A 23,987-nucleotide genomic window follows, 5' to 3' on the forward strand; every position below is an offset into this window, starting at 1 on the left:
TTATGGTCGAGTATGGTTCCACTATCAAGATTAAAGCAAATTAATTAAAGATCAAGGGGCGTGATGAGAAGCATAAAATTGTTGAATGATATTAAATCACTTTACATACATATACACCTATGTAGCTACTATATAATATTATGTACCTAAGGTGCAGAAACTTTTTTATTTTCGTAACGAGGTTTTTAAACGTCGGTTCCAGGGATTTTGATCGGGAATTATTAAAACTTAATGCTTGAATCGAATAAAAACTTACGTAAATGCATCTGTACCGATGGATAGAAGAATATGGAAAGATAAGCGGTACAAAGTACGTGATTTTAAAAAATTCAATTGCGATAGGTAACAGTGATAGATAAGTATGGTAAGATCTCCAATTATTTCCTTTAACGCGATAAGAAATTCTACCACAAAAATCTCCAACAACCGTATAACAAACAAGCAAATATTAACAATTTCTCCTCTATTTGCTCACTATTCGTAGGAATTGATCTAACTGTCAGAGGATTAGGTAATTAGTTGGTAATAATTAGTTGGTATCTTTTTCGTTTTTCGTGTTAAGACAAAATGGCGTGGATACAACTTTCGCTTAAATCGAGACATGGTTGCCGGATAGCGCAAAAATATTTTATCTGTGTATGTACAAAATATTGACATCGCAATATCTGCGTTAAAACTGAAGTTTTTCTCAAAACTATCTTACGATCAAATACGCTTGTCTGGTTTAATACGGCCGCCCTCTCGAAAATAGCAAACATCGACAACGACCATTATCCAATTTTCGATTATAAGAACGAAATTGGACGAGGAATTAAAAAAAAAAAAAATCGAAACGAATTTTCCGATTGCGAGTCAAGTTTTAGATCGATAAGGGGTTTCAGCGATTTGGTAAAAAGTCGTCGGTCCGGTCGTTCAGGCGTATATAGACGATCCAGAAGCGGATCTATACAGAATCTATAGAGGCTCGATCGAGGTCACGATCACTTTAACGGTAGTTTTCTGGGGGACAATTGCTTTTAACCGTGAAACCGTTCGTATCGAAAAGCTTGCACCACACGATATCGCGTTATAATTACGTAAGTCCGATGCAATTCCGTTTTCTCGCCAATCGTGCTATCCGTAAGCTTCTGAAAGGCTGAATCGAAACAATCGATTCGATTCTTCTCTATCGTGTTCCCTGATTTCTTTCCTTCTTTCTCCGTTTCTTCCTTTGATTCACGCACACACCTCTGGCATTTTCTTCGCGAGATATTGAAAGGCGAGGCGCGGCGAATATTTTTGATGGAAAAATGGCGTAAATGTTGAGAAAGTCGGAGAATGGATGAGATTGGAATTAGAAAATTGGTTGGTTGAAATAAAAATGAAACGCATTAAGAAGGTACGACGCTGAGAATTTTAACCTTGATTTGTACAATTTTTCGATCGTTCTATTTTGAATAAAAAACGCTGGATATTTAAAGAACGAAAGGTAATTTATGTAATAAAAGGAAACGATGTTTTCTTGGAAAAAATAAATGTTTCGCGAACAATGTGAAACTAGTTGAAAGTTGGTTTTGAAAGGATCAGCAACACGTTCTAATAAGATGAAAATAACGAGGACTTAAAAGGAATAAAACGACAACCAGCCGAATTATTTCATTTATAACTGAATAGCTAATTATACGGAAAGGAAGATCATATTTGAAAATTTGTTAGAAATGTTACTTCGTAAAATATCGAAGATCTAGAGGTTGATTTTAGAACGAAGAATAAATCGATTCTGCGACTGTTGGCAGAAATCGAAAGTACCATTCTAATTTACTAATTCTCTGTACCGGACAATGAATCATAGTGACGTATACGTGATAATTTGCGTATTACCGTAATACAACGACAAGGTTAAGAGGCTCTTAAACGACCAAACAATTCTCTTCTATCCTGCTTGAGTAAACTTTTGAATAAGCTGTAACAAGATTTGCATACAATGAGCAAAGATACAATGATCGAATCACAAATCGATTCTTAAATTTTATATTCGATTATCAGTACCTACTTTCACCGAAAAACCGGCTCGACGAATTATTCGTCTAGAGAATTATCGTCTTTCAAGGATAATATCGGCGTTAGTCGTTTGTTACGGTTAAAATTTCTTTGATCCTCGAACAACTCTCGATAATAATTTGACGGCTGATCAGGACGAAATTAGGCGGGCATCGATATTAATTTGGGTCAAGTAAATCACGGATGCAAGAACTGTCGCGAAATCAACGCGAATTTCACTCGAGATGAACACGGTTATGGATATGTTTAAATACGAGACAAAAATTAGGAAGAGGATCACGTGCTGAAGCGTAACCAAGAAAAGCATATACGAGAAGTGACACGAGTGATCGACGCGATCGGAAGAGAGCTAAGAAAAAGGGTCTGGAGTAACTCGTAACTATCTGTCGAAGTTCGGTACTTTACTACTTCGCTACTTTTTTTAGATATTAGAAACAATCTGTTTCACGATTTATCGTTCTCCTGGTTTTAAATGTTTTTGATCAAAAAAAAAAAAAAAGCATAGCATCAATTTGGAATACATTATATCATACGGTAACGTTGACGAGTTATTTGAAATATTTACGTAGAGATCATTATTGGAAATAAATTTCGCCCTGCTCTGTTCCAGATTATTCGCTTCGGTCTTCTTCGTTTAATCAAATAGAAAACATAACATCAATTGGAACATATCGTTTATGATACAGTAGCGTTAATGCGTTATTCGAAATTATTTCAAATAAATTTCGCCCTCTTCCGTTCTAGATTACCAGTTTAAAATATTTTTACTCGTAAATAGATAACGTAACACTCGTTCGACCGTGTTATCTATAAGATCTGCTGTTTGAAATATTTCCCTAGAAATTATTATTTCAAATAAGCGTCGCACTCTTTCTAAAGAGCTTCGTAAGTAAAGATTGGAAAATTGAAATCGAATATTCAATTGCAACGATATTTATTCTACTCACGAGAGAGAGACGAGTCATCCAACACGAGAAACGGTCAAAACCACTTGGAAGTAGCTCCATTCAATCGGCACCGTGGAACTTCACCCGCGGTGCCTCTCATTCCTTCCGTTTCCACGGCGAAGAAGCGCGCGAAGATCATTAACAGGCCGGCATTCCTGCTTCCAAACCTCTCTCTTCGCTTTCCTCTTTTTTCTCCTTTCACAGAAATTCCCCACGAGGAAAGAAACCGAACGATGAAAGAGGAATTACGAGATCGATCGAAGATGAGCACACGATCGAGGAAGGTGGGCGACGTCTTTAACCGGATACAGCACCCAGACGAAACTTTCTTCTCCTTCGATTATCTGTGCCAGGTAGCTGGCCTTCGAGACAACCTCGCCGATTTTTCTTTTTTCCTAACCGTTTCTTCCAATTCTCCTTCGAATTCTTCCAACTTTTTCCCCTCGCCTTCTAATACGTTCTTCCTTCGTTTCAAAACTCTGTGAAATTTCGCGAACTTGTAAAAACGAGGATTTCGGTCACGGCCCGCCAATCGTCCGCTCGTCTAAAAATTTTCTTCTCAAACGTTTAGTTTCTAATTTTCGTGTGCCAAAAATTTCAGAGTTCCAGATTTCTTGGAAGATTCTATCGAGTTTTCCAAATTCGACGGATTTTTATCTTGCAAGGAAATTTCTAGAGATTTAGGTTCCGAGAATTCTAAATATCGGAACGGTATTACAGCTTCGGAATTTTAGATTCTTCGATTCGAATTTTATTTTTCAAATAATTCGACCGAAAATTTGATCCAAGTATCGCTCTTGCTCAAACTTTTGGTTCGATGTTTATTTCAGCGTAATCCTAGTAAAGATTTCGTTAAACTTTTAAAATGATAAACTGTCGAGATTTTAGACCGTTGGTCCGATCTTTCGGAGTAGTTGAACCAGAAACTTGATCAAACTTGAAATAGAATGTAATTCCAGGATCTTAGATTGCTATATTCGATGCAGAGCTTGAGAACTAAAGAATCTTCGTGGTAATCTTCTCTCAAAAACAATTCGTCTTCACCAAAAAGAATCAACGAAATTCCGCACAGTCGATCGCGCGATAGAAATTCACTTTCTTCGAAAGACTTCAGTCGATTCTACGAACAAAATAAATAATTTCTCCCTGCCCCGCCCCAATAAAACTTCCAACGAATTCTGCAGAAAGCACGAATAAATACAACAAGATGCGAAACAACTGGAAATAAACCTGTTGCACAGTTTTTCGATGCTCCAAACTGTTTAGTCGAACACGATCAACACTCGAGACCTTGATACAAGGAATAAAAAATAAAAATAGCTTGACAAGCGTTAACCGCAGGGTTGACAACGAGGGATGTTTAACGACACTGTGGCTGACGAGAAATTACGAACGAAGCGGAGACACGCGTTTCACGATGGAAGTGCCGCGACTAACTGCCGACAGACGCCGGACGAAGACTTTGAATAGGGGCCGTTGGAGGGTCGTCGCGCGGGAACAGCGGGGAAACGAAAAGAGGGAGGGAACGATCGGTCGACTTACGTGGCTACGGGGTGGGAGATGCCTGCGGGACCCCATGGACATTGGCAACAGATGGGAACATACCCGCAGGGAACATACGTCATATAGGGTGAGTCATTTTGACTTGGTGCTGTATAGATAGAGTTTCGGATGGACTAACGCCGCGATCGTCCGACCTTTTTCATCTCATGGCACATCGGATATCCTAATTATTACGAGACAAATTTTCAAAGTTACGATATGCGAACTGATGGGTTTGATCGAAAGACTTTTATGACGGATAAGCGTTACAAGAAATTACAAATTCACTTCATTACCGATAATCATCGTCGAGTGTAAAAAACGTGTATAACGATTGACGACAATCGAATACCAAACAAATGTTTCGCTATCGATAATGAGTATCGGTAACCAAAATGAAATTCGAGTGGTCGATAACGGTTACTGGTAGCCAAAAAAGCCGATACAATTAAAAATTAATATCTTTTAATCGTCTAATTAAAATTAACTCTTTTTCATTGACCTTTTTCCCAAAAACGCTAAGAATACCTGTTACTTTGAATCTCCGCATGGTACACGTTATTCGCATAAGCGACCAAACACTCCCAAACGCGGGAATAACTTTTTTAAAATTTAAAACCAAACGACTTCGTTTTCTCGTTCTCCCTGAGAAGTTAGAAGAAGTTAGTTTATTATTTAAAGTGGTAGAGCACATAATCGGCGCACCTGACCAAATTGCCAAATATCGCGCGTTTTAAAAATTCTTGCGCCACAACCGGCTGAAAATCGATCGGCGTCGATGAACTAAACGAAATTTATATATGTAGAGTAGGTTCTCTTATATACATTTGATCAGGTGTACAGTGTCAAAACTAAGTTATATGGTGTTTTAGTTATACTTTGTTTCGACCCATATTTTGGTTCATAAAGAAAGTATCGTTTTAGCTTTGAAGTCAAGTTTAAGACACCGAGCGAAGTGTCCTACTTTAGTTTGTCCACTTAATATTTCAGACTATTAAACAGTATTTTAATGCGTAGAATATTTTGCCATTGTAAAACGTTCTCTTACGTTTGCTCGAAATAGCAAGGAAACGTATTAATTTTATACGACACAGTGTATCGTAGAATTAATATCCCATAAATTAATATCTTCTTCTAAATACTCTAAAAAATCTGCAAAAGTACCGTAACGAACTCAACCACGATCTCAAGAAACGCGTCAAACTGGTTCTATTTTAATCCCGTAATAACAGCAGTTAAATAAATTCAACAGCTAATTCCGTCGCACTTCTAAATCTACTTAAGGCGTCTCATGAATTGCAGATTTCGCACATTTCTACCATAAAAATCATCATTTACGAATCACAATTACGTAGGTACGTAATTAGTAAATAACTTTTAACGTTATAACACGTGAGAAAGTTAAGATTCGTCGATCGAAAAATCAGTCGGGTTTATTAAAATTTCACAAGTAGACACTCGTATAAAGAAGAGCAAAGAAGAGGTTTTTGATAACTATGATCCTGCCACTGTTTCCCTGCTTATTAACTCGAAGGCGTAATAAGCATACACGAAATTAAACGTTACGCGTATACGCGTTGCCGCAATAATTAGGGTCACCAGCTATCCAAACGCTACGAAGACGAAGATGTACATATAAAGGAAAATATACCACTGTGAGATAATGTTTCGACGTAATAGGCTTCGTTAACGTCATTAACGGTAACAGATGTAGTTAATTTCATTTAATGAAGTTGAAAAATATTTGTACAACTCGTAACGTTTTAACCGGAAGTAATATTTTAAATTCGTAAAAAGAGGACTTAACTTTTTCGACGACCTTCTGTTTATAATAAAAACAAAAAAATAAATGAAAATATTTTACGCGTATTATATCTGACAGATCGATCGCGATTTCCTGGGTTAATTAATATCTGCAGCAGTCACTGCGTGTAATTGACCACGTTTAATTTAAATTTATATCTTAATAATTAGAATTATGACAAATTCTTTCCTTTCGTATCTTTATTCCTCCGAAGATTTCTATCAAACGAATTAGAAAAATATAGCAACGTTGTTCTTGGTATTGCCATATAGGCTGTTAAAGCCTATAAGTATCTACTTATACTTAAATAAGTATATATCTATAAGTATCTATCTATACGCCGTATTAACAACACGTGAATATTACGAACGCGTATAAATTATCGTTAAATCGTAAAACATCGTAACATGTGTAAACTAACGACTAAAGGATTATTTATCGTCCTCTTATGGAATCAACAGATTACACATATAGAAATTTAAAATACATCGAAATTAAATATGCAGCTCATCGTTGTATAAATTAAATACGTATTATCGCATACATAATAATCCCCGTAATAACCACGATCTGACGAAAGCTGAGAGAGAAATACGGAGTAAGATTTGACGTTGCGAGAGAAGCGGGGAAAAATAATAGAGAAGTTAAAGCGGGATATGAAAAAGCAAGGGTGGATGGAAAATGGATAGAATGGACCGATGGAGCAAAAAGGGAGGTCGTCTGACGGACGCTAAAAACAGCGCTAAACGGAAAAACGTAAATGAAAGTAAAAGCACGGGCAAAATGATTTTCTGGAACGTTGTGGCAGTCTTGAAAAAGGGATAAAGAGCTTGCAGACTGAGCCAGAACACGTGGAAAGTACGGCAGGGGATGATTCGGTGCAATAAAAATAAAAGTTCGTATAAACGGATGGCGTCGTTATCGAGTTGCGGCTTATTTTCTGGCGCTAGTGCCAATTGTTAATTATAATGGTATTTAAAATCTGTTGTTTATGGAAGGTCAGTTGACAGTGTCGAAGCTCTTCGTCAACGTGACGACCAAACCATTCAAACTAGACCTGCACACTTGGAGCAATTTCCCTGAAGGTAAACGAGCGACCACCTACTATTAGTGGGAAATAAACTGAAATAAATTTGTGTATTTTCGTTTGAAATAAATTTATTTATAATACGCAAGTCAAATCCTTTTTCGCGGGCTGCAAATTCGATAAATAAGTAAGATATATCGTTAATGCTCATAATCTATCATTCTGTTGCTAACTAGATAAGACGAACGGCCTACAGATAACAAGATTTTCACATCAAAAACAAACGGTAATGAATTATTACTATCCACGTCGTGGATAATCGAGACGACACATTCATCCTTCGACTAATCGACGTCGATAAAGTACCGTTCCAATGGCGATAGATAAACGTAAATAATTAATATTAATAACGCCAGTTTTCCTCGGATGTCGGCGAAAGCAGCGCCGATCAAAAGAATACAGACGGATCGAGATGAACAGTTAGAAGGAAATAGTAACGGGTGTTTGCCAGAAGGAATCCGCCAAATAAAATTTATCTCGTTTCGCGTTGCCGCGTTCAACGATCCTACGAATTCATTTTCTATTCCAGTGATTAACATTTCCTCCTCTCTTTCTTCGTTTTCTCCCCCCCCCTCCCTTTTTTTTATTTCGATCTGTCGAATAGCTGGGTTCCGTTCGAATCAACAAAGAATATCGCGATAAAACGTTCATAGATACGAAAGTGATAATATCTTCTTAGAATCTTTGCGATTTTCATCGCAATTGCGGAAACGATACTTGTTGTAAAAAAACAAATATTTTTTATAGAAATCTTATCGATGAGAAATATCACAACAAAACGTTCAGAATTGCGGAAGTGGTCGTACTTTCTTAGAATTAACACCGTCTTTATCGTAACTGCAGAATGATATTTTTTGTGGTTTTTTAAAATTCATCAATAAGGAACGTTTAGAATTGCGAAAGTGTTTACGATGCGATGGAATCTTTATTGTGGTGTTGATTGTGCAACCTAGCGAGAATTCAGACGAGCCAAGTGCACACGATCGAATGGTTAAGCGAATGGTGTATCGATGACGACGACGAGTCGAAATTAACAAAAAGTAAGATCTAAGTAACTGCGTTATAATTATATAGTCAACAAATATAATAAATATGAAAGATAAAACATGCAAAGATGCATAGAACGCATATTATACGCGAAAATATGAAACAATAAAATATAAAATATTAAAAATATAGTATTTATCGTGATGTTTAATGGGTAAAATAAATCTCTGTTTAGGTTGCGTTTTTGTAGATGGGATCAGAAAGATCCGAGTTTGCGTAAATATCCGCAATCTGGTAATTATAATCTCTTCGTTCACCATCGATTCGGAAATATTTAGTTCGCGTGCAAAGCGAGAGGGAAAACGTTGTGCCCGGATGTGTCTACCTTGCATCGAAACTGCCTTGAGCCAGTATCGACGTTGGTGCACGACAAATATTGACCAACGGAGCAGATAGCTGCGCGATTTTTCCGCCAGAAGCTATATTTCGCCGGTTTCTTTGCTTAACGGAACGGTCCTGCGGTACACGCGACGCTAGAAGCCCTGTTGCATGACTCCTTGTTATTCTAACCCTGTTCGTTCGGTTATAAACGTATCCTGGACAACCAAAGTGCAGTTAGATTGATTCCGTAGAGTTTGAGCACAGGATTTCGATCGTTTCGAGTTTCTATATCGCTGTTTGACGATTAAGGATGGAAACTCGTAAGAGATATCGAGGACTTCCTCATCGACTTTCGATCGTCGTAACTTCGCAACATAAACCAGAAATCGTTCCATTGTATTAGAAATCATTAAAAAGAACACTCTCGTCCGAAACGAACGATAGATCAAAGTAGGAATGAAAAATACAAAATTTTCGTGAAATCCAGGTTTCTTATCGACGAAAAGATGATTTTCACGAAACAAACGTATGCTGCCAAGACGCGTTCGAGTCGTAATTTCGAAAATCGGAGCAGGACATTCCGAAAGCGGTCATCTTTACCTCAGAGATACTTTTTCACGTTATAATATCTTGTCTTTTTTCTTCGAATCTTCCAACAATTCCTCCGTCGTCGAAGAAACGGCCCGTAAAAAGAATTCGAGGAGAACAGAACAGTTGGTTTCGCAGAAGATAACGATCCTATTACTCCGCGTATTACATCCGTTTCTTCCGATGATCTTAGAAGCCTCTTTCGCGGCTCAATGGATCGTTATGCGCTCGGTTTTCGCGTGAATCGGCCTTTCTCGGAACACTTTCGAGCCGCAGACGCTTGCCAGCCGTGCCGCCATTACGTCGTGCACCATAAAACTCGAATCTGCCGCGCTTTTTATCTGGCAGAGACTTTCGAAACAGGAAGCGTTTCGCCGGCATAAGAGATCGCGGAATATCAAAAATTCATATAACGAGTCGCGGACTCGGTCTGTTTCGTCTGCAACAACTATACCGGCTAAACGATTCGCGACTTCGCATGCACGCCACTCGTATTTTTTCTTTATTTCCCGAAACGCTCCTACATTATGCAAATCGTTTCACAAGTATAACGTTTTACCGAACGATATGCTTTTTTCGCGTAGACATGGAATGCTCGATGTCGTGGTCGATAAGCGAAGACTGCAAGACATTAGCATTTTGAAAAGAAACAGGATCCTATTTGCTATCTTTAGTTCGCTTCGAACTTAAAGGTTATATAAACTTGCTTCTCTATAAGATTTTCAAATTTTTAGTACTCTATGCGTTATATAACGTCGAAGACTAGCGAAAATTGGCGTTTGAGAAAGAAAGAGAGAGAAATAATGGGCATTAGCATCTTTTCACAGAAATATAGTCAACTATGATCTTGTTACTTCGGTTAAAATTTAATGGGTGAAATTTTGATATTTTCTATTGTGCTATTTGTTACGTACGACGTCGAGGAACGACAGAAAGTGGAAGTCTTTCGAAGAGAAGAAAAAGGTAGTTGATTTGAAATCCAAAAATCAGAAACTATTTAACGATAGAAATCAAAATTATAAGATAAATTACAAACCGCCTCGGGACCAAAGAAACTCTGTAGATAACACAAATGACTTTGCAACTATTCTACAGAAATACGCACATAGAAGAATAGAATATAAAAAGGTATTAGATATTCAGTTTGATAAGAGGCAGAATCTCGGAAAGAAGCAACGTCACCTTGGCTACCTCTTTGCTCATTTGGAATGTAGAAAGGAAATATTGCACGCCCTGGAAAACTCGCTGGTATCTCATGACGAATGTAGGAATAAATATGCCAGTGAAGATCCTCAGATTTATATTTAAATTCCACGTTAAATCGTTGGGAAACGGTCGAGTAATATTCTTTACAAGTTACAAAGAATATTCTTCGTAAATAAGTTTTCACGCGAACTTATTACAATAAGATTAACATAATATATTCGTTCCTATTATACTGAAAAAAACTAGGGACAGTTTGATCACGAAAAACTATACTATATATACTTTCACTTCCTAAAACGAGTTATTACGCTTATCGATAATTATTCGAGGGAAAGAAGGACGAAAACGGGACGATTAATATATTTCGCTTATCGTCGTGAATCATCTTGCATCGAGTCCCACGTTACAATACACGCTTTCGAAAAAAAAGCGGATACATTCTGGTTACATTAATTAATTAATCAACTAATTATTATAATTATTTAACGTACGTCTTAACGTAGTTCGATACGGGAGAAAAGGCAAAATGTACAAGTACGAATATAAAAGTATTCAATTAACCAATTTACGTGGAGAAAATTGTCCATGACTGGTTTGTACAATGATCTATTGAAAGAAATTATAGGATCGGCCAGGAAACAAGGTTGATTAACTTCGTTAGATCTACGTATCTGCAATTTAATGAGCGATTCGATCTTCGGATAGATTTCAGATAGATTTCTCTTCGCTTAATGGTTCTACGGACGCGAAGACGCTAGAGTCCGAATCGATGATTTGGTTGCTCAAGGCCGCGTTTCCCTCCGCTATTAATCAGCGTAGAATTTCCTTTTCCCTTTTACTCGCTCCACCCTGTTAGTTACCCCGCTGTGTCCTTTAAATCAGTTTCGATTCAATGGTATTTTCCTATCGTTAAGCAATTTATCAAATCGAGGAAAAATACGAAGAAGTCGTTGTTAATACGTGTAATCTCTCACTCGGATTTTGTTTCCTCGAAACATTAAAAAATCTCTTTATTTGTTAGTGTAAAAGTAAAGTTGGAATATAAAAATTCGAAGACTCTAACATAATTAAGGATTATGTAACAATCTCAATCGTTTTCTAAAAAATTAACGTTCTCATTGTCAACATTCTTTGAACCATTTTTGACTCGATCATATTTTTTTATCGTTAACAAATTTTCCTAATTTAGGAGACACGCGAAAGAACCGCCACTGATAATATCTATAACTTCTCATCTCGATTTTATCTTACAGATTTTCTTAAAACCACTTCGACCGCTTCAACCACGCGACGCAAACGTCAGAAATGAACGAAAAATGAAGGAAATTGGCTCGTTGAAAAAAAATTGGTCCGCGAACGAATCGCTGGAGAACAGAGGGGACCACGATGGCAGAGATGGAAGATTGCAGAAAATTTGTGTCAATGCCGATGGCTAGAGCAAAGAAAATTAAGGCCGCGAAAGGAGGCGCACGTCAGCTGTCGCGCAAAACGCGAGTAACACTTTTGGAACAGATGGTAACGCTGTACGAACGGTACAGTATGCGAATAGTGTACCGCGATCCCTCGTACTTTGGCTAGCCTAGGTCTGGGTTAGGCCTAACAGGTCTTAGAAGTAGGCTGATTGTTAGGTCTAGGCCACGTTCCGTTCAAGACTGGATCGCTTTGGATTACGTCTGGTTTGGCCGGGTTAAACGGCTGAATTACGATTTAGCCTAACTAGAATTGGGTCTGTGTCGAGTCTAGCTTCTGCCTAGCTTCTGACTTGGATCTAGATCTCCATTAGTCGAGTCTAAGTTTAGTTCTTCCGAGAATCGATCTTCCTCCCATTTGTTTCAATGAAGTTTACGCGTCCAGGAATTAAGACGAGGAAACTATATCGTGTTAACGCTAGAAATTCCATAATTTACACTTTTTGCTATTCTTCGTGGCTCTAGTGTAGTATCCAGGTTGAAAAATATTCGACTAGAATGACGCCTTTTGTCGTTCGTTGTCGAAAATTGATAAAATGTTGCGTCAAGTGTACAAATTTACGCGGAACAGGACCAATAGTGATAAACAAGTTTTAACGATCCGTTTGGGCCATTGAAGTATTCCAAACGAAACTTTTCGTTCTTCGAAAACAGGACACGGTTCTCGCTGGTCGCCATTGCAAATCGTAATCATTTCAACGGATTTCCTTGATAGCCACTCTACAGAACATCACAGGGTTGCAGCAAATAATTTCAACAAATCAAAATTAATTTCAACAAACATCACCAGTCGTGTTTCGCGATTATGGCGACACAGGAAAATCGCAACGATGCGCACTGTTATTGGCAAAACCGGAAATTGCAAAGTATTTCGCGAGCGTATGTACACTGTCGTTCGTAAGTATGTGGACACTTTGGTCGATTATATTTATATTTCTATTAACAGTATACCCCTATACTTTTTTAGGGACCTACGAGTTAAATTACTTCATTCTAGAGTTTGCTTCGTTTCAATTCTGTGCTTCACGTATAAAAATGAGAAATACCACTTATTACATAAGAGACAGAATACAAATGAAAATCGAACATTGTAAAATTAAGTGGCTTAACATAAATCTAACTTGAAACGTCTTAAAACGTCTTGAAACTTTTAATTCGATAATGTTGAAAACAGAGCAACTATTTAATATTTCGAAAAATAAATCATAGGTCAAATATAGTAATATATTTATATTGGACCTATAAATTTTTATAATATTGATAAAATAATTTCAAGATAACTAACATAGTACAGTATAATAAATAATTTTTAAGATAATTTTCTAAACAGCCAAGTGGACACGTAATAATTTTCACCTTAACGTTAATGTTGGATGAAGACTTGGCTGAGAGCTTGGCTGTGAATATAGGTAGAGATATACACTCACTACTATATATATATATAAATAAACAATATATAAATAACAAATAGATAAGCGTTAATATATAACAAGACACCTGAACGATAGTGTACACAGGCGTAGGTACGATCCATCGTGGGATTATGTCATCGATAACGATATTCGAGTAACCGCCGCCAATTATCCGCCATCCAACTGATGTTGCGCGATGCACGCTTTAAGAAAAGATGATAATACATGTCTGGAATATATTATTTAGCCCGTAACGATTTCTCCTCGCTGTATACGTATACGTTTGATAAATGTCGCTTCCTGGATGGATCCACGGTAACGGTACAAGGAAAATAAAGAGTCCCTATCGTCTCTTCTTCTTACGAAGTCTCCGGTCAACTGCAAGTTTATAAATTGTTTTGTCCCGTGGTTTCTTCCGTTTTTTAACAGTGTTTGCAACTTTTACGTTGTCTCTTTAACTTTAACAAAAGTGCCCATGATTCTGTACTCTATATACGTTGTTTGCTATCTTATACTACACTTTCGATGATTCACAGATAGATTACCTTTATCACGATCGATGTATAAACAAGCGAGCTTGGTGTTTGTCGATTTTACCATGATTTCTTGCAAATCTTGTGCAATAGAACCTTCTCGTTGCTCCGAAACGAACACCGTGCCAGTATCTTGTGGAAAATTCATTGTTTATACGTGTCACGTTTCTGTTAAATTACTCGTTTCATCTATAATAAAAGCTTCTCGATGGCTCAAAGCGACAAAGTACGAGGAAAAGTAGGACCACCGTGTCGTTTCACGAGTTTCTCTCTATAAATAACAATCCGAAAAGAGGACGAGGGTGCATCAATCGAGCCAAACTGTTATCTAACGCTACAGAGGGACTCGTCCCGCTAATCCAGCAGATTAAACACGGACTAATCGTCTTCCTACGTTCATTTTCATCCTGTCATCGTCGTAGAAATGTCACGCGATCCATCCTGTCGCGAAACAACGTAATTACGTTTACCTTTCGTTCTTTCCGAACGCAATCATTCCTTTTCTAATGGCTATCGCGATTCCTCTGTCGTAAGACACGAATTACGCAAAAATATAGATTCGTATAAATCACTGAGAACTTTGATGCTTTACTAGACGAATACGCTCACTGTCGGAATAATCTTCGACGCTGTTTTACGTCCGAAGCTAAAAAAAGGTGTAGCGGCACACGAGTCATAGGACGAGGCGGATCGAGAGCGTCTCATGTTGTGTTGCGCCTCGGAACACGGATACAGCTTTGACGCTCGAATCATATCGATAGACAAAAACAAAATCACCGTTATGGACAACCATAGATCTTAGACAAATTCGAATTATCAGACTCCCCCCCGACCGGTATAAATATACTGATGCGATCGCGGGCGAGGCAGTAATATACCGAATGACACATATTAGTTTTCGAGTCGAGTTTTCCGCGAACGAACATATTCTATCGGTGTGAATACAGTAAACGAGCGTCTTACGACAGTTTGTACTTTATTTATTTATTTAATTACTCTTCTTTATTTACAATCTCGGATAATTATCGTTTAATTTGCATCCACACCGTCGTATCGCTTTGAGATAGATTAAGATACTCTCTTTTCCTCAAAATCGCCATTAATTATCCATAAGATATGCTTCGATAATTCTTTAATCGTAGAACATGAATATCAACCAAAATTTCGTCACGATCAATGAGAAAAATTCAGATAAATAAAGTTCTGTCGTATTATTCGACTCTTTCCGATCTAGGAAATCTTTCGGTCTGACTTTTATAATCGATCTAGCCGATATATACCTTGGAAACGTCATTCTGTCCCAGTTCCCAGGCATCGAGGAGCATAGAGTTTGTTTTCACGATGATTCTCGTGCACGTTTTCTGAGGATCGAGTTCCGTCGGTCTCTATATACATATATGTATGCACTTCCGTAAGCTGCCATTCTAACGCAAATTTATTCCAGAGAGTTTCTGCGTTCTAGTATCGTCACCACTAGCTTCGGTTCTTTGGCTTCCGGTTGGTATTTTCGCAAAAGCACGTAACTGATTTAGCGAGATATTATTACCTATGACTTCTATTATATCAAATATTTTATTATCATAAATTTGTATATCGATATCAGGGACATTAATTAATTAATATTTAATAATAAATTTATACAATATATCCGTTTCAAGAGCATACACGCGATTGTTTCTTCGAGTACCAAAGATACGAAAAGACGATTACTATCTCACGTGTTGGATCGAGCAGCGGGTTTGGAGATACGAAAAAACGATTACTATCTCACGTGGTGGATCGAGTGGCGGGTTTGGAGATGCGAAATATTAATTCAGACGGTTGTAATTTTCACCCGAATAAAGCGAGACTTTCGCTTATTACGCTCTCATTTTTACGTCGCCGTTGTTTAGCATTTCAGAATAGCGTGATTTGAATTAATTGAACTTCCGCGGTTATACAGCCGGCTACGTAATCGCGTCTCCCCGAGCTGAGGATACGTTCTTGCTTGGAAAACGATGGATCCCTAGATAGGATCTCGTTTCGTCCATATACATATCGGGAATTTCGATCGGTTATGAGACTCCTTTCTTTGGAATTCTGCTGAAAAACGCGATTCGAGTCTAATTTTATTAACGAGAATGGACTAAGAATTTCGTAACGATTACTTAATAATTCTATCGAATTAAAAATTCTCTTTATAGGATTTCATAATTCTCTAGACTTTTTAACCTGTTAACTAGATCGTTCCATTGAACATAACGAATTTCTTTGATACTTCGGATCGCAGGCTACGTATCGTGCTAATAAAAAAAACAGTCTTGCAATAAAGTAACTAGAAATCAAAAGCAGTGGAGAGCATGCAATTTACAAAAATTCGCAATACATTAATAAGCGTCGTAGCATTTTTGACAGACAGTGTAGATTCATCGATTTCCACGCTCGTCTAATTTAAATTCACTAAAATTTTATTTAGAGAAGTATCATTCTATCTCTTAATATCCTATATATATATACATATCCTTTGAAATTGAGTTCAACACCGTTCTTTTCTACGTCTCTCGTCTTGAATCGTGGAAAGAGATAGAAGTAACTCGTTCGCGAAATCGCGTAGAAACAGCCAGTGTCTCGCTCTTAATCTCCAACTTCGCGAATTATCGCAGATACAATACCACCTCTACCGTTATCTCGAATCTTACTCCGCAGTTCGAAGCGATTTAGAAATGCTCGTCGGTTACGTGAATCCCGAGGAAATTCTTATCCGAAGATGCGATCGAAGCCCAAACGTTAAAACTCTATTTTACGATCGAGATAACGCAGTAACTGCCTACGATTCAGCTCTAATCATCGATTTTTGCCGAAATTTCCGACGATGATCCTTTTTTTAGACACACTTGCTATTCCGATCGTACGTTATTCCGCAAGAAAATATAGGGGCAAGATCGTTTTTCGCTTTTTATAACTTGTACTAAGCGAAGCTTTTGCTTCTTTTATGGAGGTAGCTCTATAACGAATAAGTATTATTCGTAGTAAAAGGCCATCTTTTATAGCGATACTTAAGCTATTAAAAATCTCAATTTGTCGGATGAATTTTTTTAAACGCTGCAAGCCAAAAGGTTTCACAAATTATTTTCATCGCTTTTATGAATTTCTGATTGTTTTATAATTGGTTTTACGATGACCATAATTTCTTCGTGTGAACTCATAACGCTAAAAGGAGTACGCCATCCCATTACGTAATATTACATAATATTAACATTAGCGAAAGACGATTATTTTTAAGTGGAACAATTTTCAAATCTTCGCGTCTTTTTCATCTCTTGGGAAATTTTCGGAAGAAAGTAGGTACGTGGTCGGTGGAAAGTTGAGAAAAATTCACGGTTCAGAAGTTAAACTATATACATACGCGGTTTTCATTAACCTACTTGATTCTGACAGGCCTCGATCGAACGCCGATCCGGTAGACCTCGATTGCATCTCTTACTTTGCACGTTAATGGACGACAATGTAGTATAATCGACTACTCCGTGTTCATTACGCGTTGCGATACTATAGAAACGCAAACGAAAGCGCGAGATTCTTTCATCGGAACCGCCATTTTCCTCCGTTTCGTGTGCCTTGAAACGGAACAAAAATCGAATTTATTTTTACAACTCGGCTACTTCAACAAGTACTTAACCGGCTTGATCGGTGGACTGATTTGTTTGCGTAACGAATAGGATGTTTATATAAATTGATATTTTTATCAAGTAAATGAATGGAGGCTGAGTTTGTTCTAGCTGCCAAATCAATCGTTAAATTAGACGCTTTGCGTCAAGAACTAGTCGACGTTAACTGCTACATCAGAAATGAACAGTTAAGAAACGATCTGAAAATCCGAACCGTTATTGAATAAGTAGAAAAATTAACCGCAAGATACGGCAAGGAAATGTCAAATTACGCACAAGCAGTCGCAAACAAGATAGTAAAAAACCTTAAATGCCACAGATATAGCAAGACGACTCAGACGCAGAAAACATCCGATCGACAACACACACGTCGCTCTAAAATAAAAGAAAGATAAGAAACGAAACTACGAGGAACATAGTGGCGCTCGCTGGATCGTTAATTCAGAGGGCTACTATCGTTTCATCCGCCAAACAAATTAAAAGATACGCGAAATGCCCAGATGACAAATTATACAAACTGCGTATATATTTAAGAAGAAAGAAAAACAGTTGGTTCTTTCATAAGTAGTCATGAATTTATTGCCTCGTAAGCAAAGAAAAATATTTTGGATGAATTGCGAAAGATCATCGATCGTCAACGAATACATTAAATTACTCGAATCAAATAATCACTCGCGAAATTTTTTCTCTCATAGGCACAGGCAGGTTATTTTAGTCGATTCGTGAAAAATTAACAAGCTACGAAATCGCTATAATTCAAACACTTTTGATTTTTACGCGCAATTTAAGACAACTTGTAGCAAAGCGAAGCAAAAGAAGAAAAAGAAAAAGGACGAGAAAAATATCAAGCCGTATAAAAAATAAACGATCCCCGATCGGTATGCTCTGCGGCGTACACTTAGGGTCATTGTGCAAGCCTCCGATTCTTCCACTTGCCTGCTCTCCTCTTGCTTTCTTTCTTCGTTCGTCGTGCACGATCCATGAACCGTGATACGAGATGCGTTTCAGCTTCTCGAGCGTACACGCCGGAACGTGCGGTCGATCAGAAATTGGTTCACTTTCGTTGCAACCGGAGGAGCCCTCTCCCGACTCGTTCGAGCCGATTCAGAGCGTGCTACGTGGCCGGACACTTTCCCGTAACGACTAGAACCCGCCATTTTTGGTAAACCGCTCTGCTGATCGTCTCCAACCGGTTCGGATAATTACATCGGTTGCGAGTAACTATTAGCGATTCAGTCAACCTCAATATATATTCTACGTTACAGGTCTATTTATCTCGACGAAATTTTCATCGACAGATTTATAAGCCAAATTTGTTCTTTGTTTACCTTATGATACTTATTAATAGAATAGATGCTTGTTGCGATACTTGTCGGTGGAATATGTATTCGCTTAACGTGAGAATCTCTCGCGAGAAGAAATCATCGTGTCCGGAAGAAGAGATACTCTTTTGAAAAATACGCAAGTATTAAGCGTTAGATCGAACTGCTCGTAATGGGATTTCGCACACTCGGAGATATTAGAAAAGCTAAAAAATTACTAAAACTTTCCGACTTAATAAATGATCTGTCTCGTATACGGAAGAAAGTAGTAGGCTCAATAGCAATTCAATAAGTCACGAGATTCAAAGAAACTCACTAATACAACATTGATTTAGCAATAAGCCGAATCTATTTATACTTTTATCCTAACGTTTGTTCCGTCGTTTATTTATTTTCCACCATTAGATATTTTATATTATATCGATGAAATCTTAAATATTTCCTTCTCAATTAATTCAAGCAACGACCAATGATACTGATTCTTATAAATATTGAGAGGATAAAACGATATTAAATCTTCTAACAATTCTACTAGGAATTTCTATCTCGAAAGACGAGCAATTTTAGTATCACGGTGTTCGCTGATCCGATAAATCGCAAGATCGAAGGAAACTGCGTTAGTGGAAGGATGTATATTGATCTTATAAATATCCAAAATATAGCGATATAAAATTTTCTGAAAATTCTACCGAGAACTTCTAACTTGAGAAACGATCGACCTTATCATCGCCGGTACCTGTTGATCCGATAAATCGTATGATTCGAAGAAACCGAGTTGATAGATGCTGGATTCGTATACGGGCCGAGAACCCGAATGGCTTCGTGCAACGGCTTCCGGTCGACTTTGAACGCGGCCACGCATAAATCTCCGAACCGTGTGATCTCAGCCGGGTATCGGTCCGTTTAGCAACACAAAAACAGACGTCAACGTCGAATTTACATATTATCTTAGACTTGGCGTCCGTATAAATAATAAACGAGTCACGAACCAAACGTGGAACAGAATTAACGACTCGCGATTGTTCCATGATTCACGGCGATTGCCAATCGAACGAGCCACGGAATCACGGAACCATTTCTCTCGCGAATTTACACGATCTTAAATTGAAAATAGCGGCGTAACGATAGCGTGTAATTGTTATTGGGAGTTGGAAAAAATCTAATCGAGCGACGAGTACGAAGCTTCGTCCGGTACGGTCTTCTATATAGATGAGAGGCGCGTATCGTTTAGAAACTTTCTTCCATCAGTGACAAAAGCTTAAGCTATCTGTAACGCGATAATATTCCTCAAAAGTAAACTACGCCGAGACTCGAAAGTCGTACTTTTCGCGCATGTCTGAGATTCTCCCTCGAGAGATTTCTTGCTTGTCTGTACTTTCTACTAATTCTGCTTCCAATTCAATTCTAATTCAATTATAGACATAGACAGTAGATTCACATTGTAAAATATCGCATTTTGGACACCGAAATTACCGACACGGCGCGTTTCGCGTTACTTTTATCCGAAGACGGTGCAGGCGGGGGACGAGTTTCTCTCGAAAAAGAATTCTTTTAACCATTTTATGCGACGTGTTAGTCGTTTAACAGCTTTGTAAGAACGGTTTTTTGTAGGTAGTAAAGAAGTCATTTTTGCAACGGCTTATTACAGGGATTACGCGTTAAAACTTTCACTATAAATAATATACTACAGATGACGAATCGTCAAAATTTCAAAGAAATTGTAAGAGAGTCGATCCACGGTACAGATACCTTAACGAGCTTAAATCACTCGGTACCAGCTCTCATATAGGGTGATACGATTATCTTGTTAGCTCTGTCGTGATCTTGGGAGACGGCGAGGTCTCGCGAGCAATCCGAATGATTCGATCGAGCAAAGTTAAGAAACGGGGAACCGTTATAAAAGTTTTGAGAATTTGTGGATTTTCTTTAAAAAATCTTTCGACGACCTAAAATTTAAATGGAAGTTGAGAAAAGGATCCGTCGAAATACGCAGAACGTATGCTTGAATTTTCCTTTCCTCTTTCCTACGAATCGACATGTTTAATTTTTAATTTAGAAAATATCAAAGCTATAATTTATATTCTCGATAGTATAAATTAGTAGATTTGTTAGAACGATGGATTTAAAACGAGGGCAGCTTATGTCGTAATTGTGAAACGAAGTTAATGCTTGCTAATCGATTATCCCGTTAGAGGGAAAGTGTAAATAATTCTATGTGTTTTTCGTGAATCCTAGTTATATATCTCGATTTATTCTTCTCAAAGGTTGCAATTATGCTCAAAATTCCCTCGTTATAAATCTTCTACAAATTATCGCGAAACGATTAATAAACGAATGCTGAATAAAGCTGATAAAAATTGTTGTTCAATTTTACCAATTCGAGTCTCCATTACCGTCGTTTAACCACGATTAATCACTGAACAATCACAAGCAAGAAATTCCAACGACACGCGGTCTTTCGCTGGACAAAATTAAGGCCGGAACAATTAGATTTTCGTTTTAAACTCTTAGATCGAAGAGTACATATGTATTGCGCAAAGCGAAAGTCGCTTCTTTTCAAGCTCCATCGTGTGCCATCGTGTTTACGTAAATTGCCGCGTTAATTTTGTTCAACGATGTAAAAAGACGAGAGTGCTCTTGTAGAAAGAGAAGAACGAGCATCGTTCGTTTCTTCCTCGGCTAAACTCGCTTTCACAGTGAAAGATGAAACATTTTTCAAAGGAAGACTCGTCGTTTTCCTTTGACAGCAGTAAATTCTTTGTGTGAGAGTCGGACGATCGATAATTGTTCTCACATGTACGTTAAATGTTGAATCACCGTTTCCAGATATTTCGAGCTGTAGAATATTGGCGAGTTTCGAAGGCAGATTAGATAGTACGAACGCTGGAGAACGCTCGCCTGTATTTGCATTATTATAATCTCCGGCGCATTTGCATATTCTGGTAACATCTGCAGGATGTTTCACAATTATGGGAGAAAATATCGCAAACTGAAATTCTCCCTACGTAACACGCGGATTTTTATCTAAATAAATATGAATGTCGTTTTATAGACGTAGACACGGACAATGTATCTACGCGTTAAACATCATTTTTCAGCTGAAAATTATCTTTTGATAAACGTAAAGAGTAATACATGAAGTCTGTACGCTTGTATCTTGTGAATATTTCGTATCGAACGAGATCGTAACAAAAAAATATTTTTAAACGCGTCTATAAATATACGTAATACGATAATTGTATCTTTATACATATTTTTCGACATGCTCAAATTTTAAGATCTTCAACGACGAATTTATTTAGATTAAGAGAAGGATAATTTAATCCAATTTAAAATATATCGACAGATATATAGTCGGTTTCAGAACGAGTCGGAGATAGCGTAGCAGAATGTGTGACCATTATATGAATTTTTAAATGGAAACAATAATTAAACGCGTAGCAGGAACCTTTAAGAAATTAAGGCACGAGTTCGATAAAACGCATTTAGACAAAAAATATCGCTCGTTTCAAAATTTCTAGAACACGCTTTTAAATTTAATAAATAAAAATATTCTTTCAGAATGTGGGCCTCTGCGTTTCAAACGTCCTCTAGAATCTTCCACTATATCGGTCGAATAAAAAGTTATTACAGAAACTTTCTTGCATTACGAAAGTTATTACACGAGATTGTATAAGATATTGCTCTCTTTTTACTAATAAAAAGATTACCCATAGCCTGCAGACGTATTTCTTGCAAGTAGAAGAAATTTATAACTCCACGACGAGATTAAAAACAATGCTGGGAAATTTAAAAAACTTTCACGGCTCGAAGATTAACCACAGTTAATTTTAACCATTCAGGGGAATCAATGTCCGTGATTGTGCGCCATTATCGCGGACGTTGATTGACACGGCTCGACAATATTCTCTGTCATTAATCTGACAGCCGGTCAAAGACCGTAATCCAAGCAAACGGATGTGCAGAAAAATTCCAGGAAAGAAGTTTTACGACAATTGCGACACGCTAGAAAAGTAGTCCAAGGGAATCTTTTTTCCAGAATCAAAATAAATATAGAAAACTACATCTATAATATGATAATGTTCTAACGCTTGTAGACACATTTTATGAATATATTATGTGCAAAACGTATTGTACGAAACATTTTAAAATTTCATCAGCATTGTTATGAGACTATCGTGACTCCACGTACTTCACAAACACTCGTTCGAATCTCGAAAAGTACATCGATACGACGTTGTGACCAAATGTTTTATTTAACAAGATATTAATCGTGAAAGAGATACAGGGAAAAAATAGAAGATCAAACTTGGATCTATAAAGATGGTAAAATTTTTATGAGAAATTAGTTTAGATAACTCTGAACTCCTAAATTATTCGTTGATATCTAAAATAGCAGGAAGAATTTTGTACAAGTTCTTTCCTTTCGGATGATGGAAAAAGTTCGTGGATCGTGATGATCGTGCAACGAAGAGAAACGATCGGCGCTCGTGTACGTATTTATGCCGTTTGAGTAACATCGATTAAGTTATAGTTAGCAGAAACCGAACGCGAAGGCAATTAAGGAGGATTGCGAGAACGGGCCAAAGTACCCCTGTTCAGCGAAGAAGTGTAGTTTAAATGTAATTGTACAACGGTATAAATAACTTTTATATATCGATTTTTTAATAAACAACAATCTTTTTGCGTAAAAAGGAAATAACGTAAGAAGAATTTTTACCTACAGGAGGATTTTTCTTCTTCGTTCGTTTTTTTATTCATCTTTTCACGCGAGCAAGATAAATAGAATATCAAAGACTAGAATTATAACAAAATAGATATATAATATGTATATTAAAAGCTATTAAAGCTATTAAATTCCACTTTTCTTCTCCTCTTTTTACCTCTATTTGTTTAAACGAACGAAACAATAATAACTCGATAAAATTGAACAAAATTTGATGAAAACTCCCGTGAATACGTTAAATTCTCAAAACGACTACAAAACGGCTTCGATAAACTATGCTATCGAACTTTCCATCA

General features: G+C 37.4%; 1 protein-coding gene across 3 annotated transcripts in view; it reads right to left on the bottom strand.

Annotated features, from left to right (window-relative positions):
* Window positions 1-23,987, bottom strand: part of LOC100646149 — a 65,508-nt gene that overhangs the window by 18,853 nt on the left and 22,668 nt on the right. The window contains exon 1 of one of the 3 annotated variants that reach the window (XM_020864179.2): window positions 2,988-4,434. The exons of the other annotated variants lie outside the window; for them this stretch is intronic. The gene's annotated coding sequence lies outside the window, so the exon portion shown is untranslated. Of the gene's footprint in view, window positions 1-2,987; window positions 4,435-23,987 lie in introns of those variants that run through there. 3 annotated transcript variants of the gene reach the window in all.

The sequence above is a fragment of the Bombus terrestris genome, chromosome 8, assembly GCF_910591885.1.
Source record: "Bombus terrestris chromosome 8, iyBomTerr1.2, whole genome shotgun sequence".
NCBI classification, from domain to species: domain Eukaryota; kingdom Metazoa; phylum Arthropoda; class Insecta; order Hymenoptera; family Apidae; genus Bombus; species Bombus terrestris.